Source organism: Anarhichas minor, unplaced genomic scaffold, assembly GCF_050575085.1.
Source record: "Anarhichas minor isolate MPS153535 unplaced genomic scaffold, ASM5057508v1 ptg000025l, whole genome shotgun sequence".
NCBI lineage: Eukaryota > Metazoa > Chordata > Actinopteri > Perciformes > Anarhichadidae > Anarhichas > Anarhichas minor.
In genome coordinates, this window is record NW_027466471.1 from 11,831,046 (window position 1) to 11,840,155 (window position 9,110).

The window sequence follows — 9,110 nt, forward strand, 5'->3', positions numbered from 1 at the left end:
GTTCCTAGAGACGCAGCCACAGAAGCATGCCATGGGGATGGGGGTGGGGGGGATAGCGCTGTATGTTTAGTTTATCTGTATGAAGTTCCCAGGACGTGCAAAGCTGTCACTCTTAGCAATGGTGCATGAGCCTGGATGAGGAAAGATGGCACCGAACGGGATATGGAGAGAGAGCACAGATGGGTAAATATCAGAAACGGCTGACGTTATTTGAAGAAGCTCCATTAACAAAACAGATTGTTTTGTGAGTTGTAATTTGTGTCTCCAACAATGAACAGTCAAATGCAACACCAGCACCAACAGCTACACTGGTGTAAGTCAAAACATTTAACTTGTCTGTTTGAGCAACCACAACTTTTTTATCATCATAAACAAGAAAAAGTTTAAGATGAACTTCACAGGGAATTCTAAATGATTTTTTTATACTTCTTCAGAAAAGAGGGGAAAAAAAAAAATCTATTTTCAACAGCAGAGAGGATAATTGGCTAAGCTTTTAAAACGACTCTGGACTTTGTGCCAACATCAGTGGCTGCTGGTGATGAAAAGCAGTTTAAATTGGGGTCGTGTTCAGATATTACACCTTTATCCTGCCACTTAAAAACAGTTACCTAAAATAATGGGGACCTGCAGGAGAACGGTGCAGGTTAAAGACTGGATTAACGTCCGGCTTTAGGAGTAAGATTTGAAAAAAACCAGTTGAAAAAGAATTGAAATGTTGGAACACTCTGCAATATTAAATGCTGAATAAACACACTGCAAATCATGAGTTAAACTGCTTGGATTGACGCCAGTCACTTCCGCCAAAACTCCCTTTTCCTAAGCAGGCCGGGCTATTTATTATGCCACAAAAGGTCAGCAATTTGTTCAACTCAATAAAAATGTTAATAAAACTAAGAGCTCACAAGAAGAAGCACTCATAGCCTCTGCTCGCCTATCAAAAAGCGGGAATAAGTGAGTGTGTGTGCAGATGCATCTATTTGAATGCAACGTGGCCACTGCAGCATTACATAGGTCAAAGGTTGAACGGCAGCAGCTATCTAGAAGGAAATATAGCTTTGGCCTCGTCGTAATCCCGGTCAAACTCCACCAACTGCTTAACACAAAGCGGATATACTGTGAACACACACACACACACACACACACACACACAAATCTACAATAACCAGGAGCTCCAATTCCAGCTCACACCCTCAACCCACTCTGCTAAATAAATGAAAAGCCCCATTAAGGCAGATTTCAAAGACCGGCAGTGCAATGGCTTATAATTATATATGAAATCTTTTAGAGGAAAAAAGTGATTACTCTGGATGCAAGTGTGGAAGTGGGTGGTGGTGGGTTATTGCTAAGCAACCAGTCATTATCCTCCAGAGTGGAGCGAGGTGACCGGCCATCCGTCTAACTCCGGTGGCTTGCCATGGCTCCTGTGCAAACGCACCCCCCACCCATCTCCCTCTTTTCCTCCGCCACTCTCTCTCTCTCCCTCTCTCTCTCTCTCTCTGCCGTCTCCCCGTCCGAATACAAACAGAGATAAAGAACGCTGCAATCGCTCTTGACACACAAATAGGTTAACACAATAAAGCCGGCTTTGCCTGGCTCACTCGAGGGAGGAAAGCAATTCCAGCAGCAGGCAGGAGGTAATAAAACAGGGCTAGAGTGTGTGTGTGTGTGTGTGTGTGTGTGTATGTGTGTGTGTGTCCATACATGTGTGTGTCCATACATGTCCTCATGTCAATGTTCCTATGTTTTTGTATGTGAGTGGAGGCAGGCACACAGAAGCTCTTTGGCCTCGGGGCCTAATATCCCACGGATTTCCAACCCTTTCTTGACACAAATAATAACACAGGAGAAAATGACGGAAATTCCAGGCTGCTCCTTCCTCCATTTAGATTAAGGAAATTGTTGCTTTATGTTAATAATATAGCTGACCTGCATCAGCCCCATACAAACACATAAACGTTTCCCTATGGGTTATATGCCGGCTCCCTTGTAAATGGTCTCCGGCTTGGTTCAAATTTGAATGAGTTTTATCTGTGCGAGCCTCAGCTTACGCTCCCTGATGCGGCTGCCAGGCCTGGCAATAAATGATAAAAATCTCCAGAGTTTTATTAAATCGTGTTGCATTCACGCTGAACTCAGGAAAATGGCGAGGTGGCTTCTGCAATTACAATCCGGACCAGACAACATTGTTTTCTCCAGTCAGTGGAAATTTCATTACCTTACAGCAAACCGCCTTAGAATTGGGTAATAGCCTCTTTTTGTCACAGACACAAACCGTCTGTGGGGGGTGTGACACTCCATAAGTGTTATCCATTTGCAACAATATGCAAGCAGCCAGTCACAGTCCGGATGCGGGTCAGCATAATGTGTACCATTATTCAGCGATAGGGAGGAACTGAATGGAGGAAATAGCGGTCAATAGCTAATTCCTGGATTGACTGTGGTGTAATCAAACGCATTGAACCTTAATACATCCATGCAGCTGACTGTATCTCTCCTCCAGGCGATTATAGACAGATGACGTGGGTCACACATGGCCTCATCTCTCGCATGTCAATAAAAAGAGAGAGGGCGAGCACGTTTTCTTTTCTCCTGTGGAATGACTGAACTGTGACGAAACCCCAATTAAAGCTTGTGTAAAAGTTTCACACATTTGGGTGATGCAGGATAGCCATTTGTAAGTGTCAATCAATTCCCCTTGCTTTTACCCGCTGTTCCTTCAACCAGGTAATCAAACAGCAGAGATGTAAAGCGGTGGCCATAGTCAACAGGGAATGAATTACCAAAGCATGGCGAGAAAGCACCTTATCTGTCTGATGTATTTCCTGCTTCGGCAGAAAGCTAGAAAGCCCGAGGGAGGGCAGTCAACCAAAATGCAGGGAGATGGAGATTAGGATGATGTGCAGTTCCTTGTTCCATTAAAGTTTGATCTTCCTCAATAGCCGAGGAGAATCAGATATCTCCCATTCAAGATTAAAGTACACCAGCATATAGGGAGAGATTAATCAGAGGCCCGCATGAGATAAAACACTCTTGCTTCTGGCTTGGAAAACAGTGGCAATAAAGAGTTCAGATGATAATGTGAAACATGGCGAGCAACAATAGCAAATCAAACAGCACGCACGGACCTCCGAAACAAATCAAAGCGCAGATAGACTGCGATACAGTGGCTGAAGGAGTACAGCAGGGGCTGATCTGATAGTAACAAAGGCCTTCATTTTATTACTGGTTACGGTTGAGGAGGGCACACCGAGGATTTTCCCATGTTGCTCACTGTCGCCAGGCTCTCATTCCCTCTCCTCCTCCTCTCCTTGAGATCAATGGCGCTGGGGTGATTTCACAGCAGCCTGCACTGTCACCCAGAACAAATCAATGTGACCATGAGGAAGGCAAGAGCGGCATTGTTTTTAAGGAGAGCAAATTCGCTGTTGGAGAGCTTGTCAGATTTGCTTTATTCTCTTTCTTCCACCAAGAACACTTTAGAAGGAGCATGCCTCCCCTCACTTTACAGACTGGGTTATGGAGTAAACTGCACAGCCCTCTGCCTCTACGAGTGTACTCATTAACCACTTATACACTGCACAGTTCCTTTTGACTATATTTCACACACACACACAAGAGCATTTACAAACAAACAAAAAAATGGACTGACCGCGCTAACCTTTCCAAATGAAAGGCTATATATTAACCTCGGGCCTGGTGAGACGTGACTTCCACTCAGTCTGACGGGGGGGGGGGAGAGAGGGAGGAGGTCAGGGGATCGCTGCTGTCCGTCACGCGTTAAGTGGCTACAGATAACCACGATGAAGAGCTGCCAACATCTACCATCACAGGCCGATTGGATCACATGAGCAGACTTGTGGTCAGGTGAACCTTTTACAACAGCCTAAACAACAGGAAACCATCGACGTGGTAACGAGCCGAGAACCACAGGGCGTCTCGCTAACACATAGCACTCATCAGAAACACTGCGGGGGGGGGGGGGGGAGGGGGCATGTATGCAATCAGATGCCTGCAGTCTATATTTGTGTAGCTAAAGTTGTCGACGATCACTGACACATTTCACTCAGATTTGTGTGTTAATTTGCGTTACATGAAGCTAACGAGACTGAGGGTTAATCACCCAGCAGTAAAATAGACAAAGTGTGCAGTTTGATGTATTGTAGCAGCGAACTACATCAAGGAACTGCAAACACAAACATTCACAAACAGAACCAGTCCTGCTAATCCTGCTTTTAAAAGCCCATCAACACTCAAATCTCTGCTGGAAACTGAACAACGTGTTCACCCTCTATTCATCCGCAGACTGGCTGAAGGGTGTGTTTGTTTCTCCACAATCATTTCTGCATAACGCTTTTGTTTTATGTCTCTTTTTTTTTTTCATGCTCTGTCTCCACATCCTGAGTACTGATGTGCAAGACAAATCTGGCTGCAGGGACAACAGAGTTTATATTAAATCATGTAATATTGTACAAGTACAAGAAAGGGCACGTCTCTTCTGTTTGCCTGCACATGAAGAGTGTTAAAACAAGGACTGTTGTAGACTTTTTTTCCCTGAAATGAAACACTTTGATCAGGCTTCTAATGAGCTGCTGGTGACATGGCTTTGAGAGAAAATGTTCATGTTCCTTTAAGTGTCCGGTGATATTAAGAAATAAGATGCTTCGTGCGTTTCTCGGATATCAGATAAACTAAGAGCGCCTGTCTTTTCCTTTCTTTGACAGGAGAAGAAAATGTTCTTCATGATTATTTACATCTGCAGTATTTTTTTGGACAGTTAATCTGATTTTAAAATGTTATTTGATTTGTGTGGATAAAAAGAAGCCCCTTTCATTTGTAGAGTCCACACAAGAATGGACATGTATACTGTATATATAGACACTTCAGGGGTGGGTAGATCTTTAGTAACACACACAGCCAACCTCTCTCTCTATCACACACACACGCACACACACATCTGTATCTACTATTTTAGTCATCTTAAGTGCCAAAATGAGTTTTGCTGCCTCTGGGTAGGTGTTGAGACAATCAAACCATGCAGGGATTAAAAAAGATTAATACACAGCGCAGGAAATTAAACTTCAGTGACTTTAACGATATTCATGAGTGAAGCTCACTTATTCACTTCAGGCAGGCGCTTTAATAAGCAAAGAATACAGTAAGGAACCCAAACGCTATCAATCACTCAAACTGATATGAAATTTGAGTAGCAAGTTGATAAAAAAAAGAAAAAAAGTCAGGCTTCTTTTGGCGTATTAGGCTTACTTTTATTAATACGATGCTAAGATATGTTCTCCACCTCTCAGCTGCTGCCGCCATAAATTAGTAGAGTAGATCAGATATCACTTTAGTAATTTAGGTTTTAATAATTTCATCAGCAATGAAAGTAGTAAAGAATAAATTGCTGATGTGCGAACAAATATTTTTTGAGATTATTTCTAGACTTTTGCCATTGTTCGACAGTTGAGAGTAGCGAGCAACAGGAAACATGGAGGAAGGTAACATGTGAGTAAAGTCTTGCAGCAGGACACTTGAAGGTCCAACGTTCAACAGAAAAAAAAAACAGATCAAACATCAAGCCAGAAAATAAAGAGGCAAAACAAAAGCTACAAACTCCAAAAGGTAATTCAGTGACCTAGATATTAAAGCTTTTCCGCCATTCTGTTCTCCCCTGCCTTGTCCAACCTTCATGTTGAGTTAAGGCAAGCATTATGCTGGGAAGACTATTTGTTTAGGTGAGGAGCAGCCGCAGAGCTAATATGAGCACAATTTGCTCAGCAGGTCATAGGCGCAGAGTGGAGGAAGTAAATGAGGCAGTTCTGCCCCCTCGGGTGCAGCCCTTGCCTCATACATCACTGGATGTTTTATTCAATACAGCCAGGATGGCAGGTGCCCTGACTGTGGGGGCGCCTGCCCTGCTGTAGGGGCCCATATTACATTCAGCGAGCTGCCTGTCTGCGGGGCTGCTGGAGAGAGAATGACTGGAGCCAGAGAGGAAGATAAATTTTGAGGATGCTTGTAGTGTAATGATAAAACATACGGTGTGCAGCTTTTTCACTGCACAGTCAGCATAGTGTGCAGGCTCATTTATGTGCAGTGTGAGCGATGAAGCTAAATATTGCAAAGCAACCTCAGCAACCCGTGAGGCTCAAAGTTCACAGGAATGGAAACACACTCAACTTTATCAGCCGCCATTCAAATTCAGTCACATTCGCGATAATCAGACTTTTCTATTTGCATTCAAGGCTCCGGCTGCGGATGACACATTTGCTGAAGAACTCACAGGACAATGACGAATTGCCTCCAGACCTCAATGCAGCACAGAGCACCATCCATGTCTCCAAGCACAAAGTGAAAAGTTGTACAGTGTTCAGCGCACATCTCCATGAATTGTCGTGGATTAAAAGGAAAAAAAAGCCTGTCACAATATGCAGGCACACTATAAAACAGAGATTGTATCATCAACACTCCAGGGTGAACAATCACTAATTGCAGCAGTCACTGTAGTCACCCTCCTCGTGCACACGCAGTGACGCACGGGGGCGTGCGGATGAGAAACTCGCACCTTTTGCTCTGAGCAGCAAGTCCTCCGGTGCCACATATTCCTGCCTGTGGTGCCCGCGGTGCGATACCCTCGACAATTCACTTAATTGCTACCCATACTTGAAAAGACTAATATTACACATCAAAGCAGTTCCTAAAGCCATTGGGGAGCGGCTCTCTAACAAGTCGATTTTACAAGACTTCCGTTATTGTGGGTCACGCATGGAAACAAAGGGTTTAAACCTGAGACATCGTTATGTGGCCAGCATCATGGGCAGAGGGAGCATTTCCAAACATTCATTATGTTCTGCTGTTCCTCTATTTGCCAACCCAGAAGGATTCAGCGAGGCTCTGGCAGTAACTACGTTAATGGTTACAAAGAATGACCCAAGCCGTTATGAATCTGCAAGACGTAGAGAAAAATAAATGATCATAAAATATATTTACCATAAATTGCTCCGTAGTGCCGACTAGAACTCCATGCAGATTGTAGCATTCACTGAGCAATCTACCTCGTACTTTTGTGGTCTAAATTAAAAAGGATTCATTCTGTTCTCCAACATCCAGCAGACGCTTTGTCGATGTCAAATGTTGATTAAGTTTATCCTCTTCTTCCGATGGTATGCAAATATACCGGTAACCCTGCGAATTAGATTCCACACTCTAGCCTCGAGCATGCAAAGTTAATAAGCTTTGCCTTTTTTTTTTTCTCGACTCGGTTGCCAATTTTTGTCGAGGGCAAAAGCGCAGGTCGGCAATTTCAGGAGCGTCCTCGGAAGGATTGCGCACCAAGCGCGCTTCGGGTTTTCAACGTTTAGCCTCCGGGACGAAGTAAAAGGTCCTGGTTTCTCTTCTTCTCGCTTGTAGAAATCTCCAAATAACAAAAATGACACTCGAAAGACTGGATGGTTGAACTGCTACGCAGTATTCCAACATTCACTGCTGTTACGCATGGGCTTAAAGTGGTCCGCCTGCTCACTATAGACGACCTTAGGTGAATAGTATCATGCGAATGTTAGAAATATTATCTAGGCGATATTGTCTGAAGGTACCCTGGAAAAAAAACAAGGTTGGGCCAAAGCAGCTGCCTGAAATATCCTAAACTGATGCGATGTAAAATCCCGGTGATCAGGCTCTGCTCCGTTTGTCACTTTCTCCGCGGTGTTGGCTGCCTCTCTCGGATGTCTTGTCTTCCGATTCAGACTCAGATTTCCAGCTGAGGCTGTGGAGTGACCTCGATAGCAAAGCTCCGAGATACTCTCTTTGGTGTAATAACCAAATAAGAAACGGTTACGTCTGAATGAAGAGCTAGCTGCTTCGGGCAGCTCCGGGATGTGGTCCTGCCCTTGTGCCGAGCTGCCGAGACTGACAATAACCCGGAACGCTGCAGACTGTCAGGCTGCACAGACCGCCCACCGACCAATCACTGTACTGGGGGAATAGAAACATTCCCACGGGTTGGCCAATCATCGTTAATTGAGGACTGTTACCATAGAGATGCTCGGCGTCCAAGCGTCTAAAACCACGTTGTTTATTTGCGGAACAAGAAAAAAAACAAAAAAAAAACGTCTGACATAAATTGCCGTGGCAGAATGCAGATTGAGATATTTAGTCACTCTTTTTTCCTTATCAGCAGCCTAGTTAAAGGTTAAAGGCACCATCCTGTCATGGATGGACTCAAACCTGCAGGCTTCTGCTCTGTAGTTGGTCTGCAGGGAGAAATTATTGTGGTTGTATTATCATGCATCCACAATACAATTAAATGTGATTACCATGCAGAATTAATACACTGTTTATGAATTGGCGACTGTAAAATGCTATTTAACTTAATTGCTTTGAAACTCCAATAGGAGAAATAGGCTATCCCATACTGATAATAAGCCTGGCAATAATCGGTTTATAATATCAGAAGTGGCCCTGCTGTGTGAACAGCAGTTTATTGTCCTATAGCTCAGATTCATGAAGTGATCTATACTGCAGGATGCATCACATGCACTTTACACTAAATATATAATGTTATGTTCCTAAACATTGACAATGTCTTCCAAAAACATACCTAAATATATTTCAGCAAGACAATCTTTTAAAAAAGCATGACATATATGTGCCTGTCTACTTAACTTTGCAGAATTCCTTCACTGACACCTTCAGCTTATATGAGTCACAGGAAACCTTGCAAAATACCTATTTTTGCAAAATGTCATTAGAACAGTTGGGAAGTGGAGGGTTTACTTTGACAGAGGCCCTAAGCATTCCTCTTCTTCTTCTTCCCAACTGTGTCCGGTGCACACAGACCTCGGGACACACAAAGGCAGTACAAGCAATCACACATCATGGACTCTCATAATAAGCTGACGCTGGGAAGTGGGTGATGCAGCACTCAGCTTATGCCAGTGCTGATAAGAGCCTGAAAGTATTACCTCGGTCTGGCAGCCCGCTCCAAGAAATCCATCCTGAGCCAGGTCATCAATTCTGCCCTATCTGATTGCTCACCAATCCCTGGCAGCCCCATGTCGCCGTCCTGGCTTCTGCCTTTGAAATTCTCTCTATGACTTGCACTTTCTTGTTCT

The 9,110-nt window shown here is 43.9% G+C and overlaps 1 protein-coding gene across 1 annotated transcript in view; it reads right to left on the reverse strand.

Annotated features, from left to right (window-relative positions):
- fam222aa (family with sequence similarity 222 member Aa) overlaps positions 1-7,684 on the reverse strand; it is a 45,104-nt gene extending 37,420 nt beyond the window's left edge. The window contains exon 1 of the mRNA XM_076099340.1: positions 6,988-7,684. The gene's annotated coding sequence lies outside the window, so the exon portion shown is untranslated. The remainder of the gene's footprint in view (positions 1-6,987) is intronic.
- Positions 7,685-9,110: the final 1,426 nt, after the last annotated feature.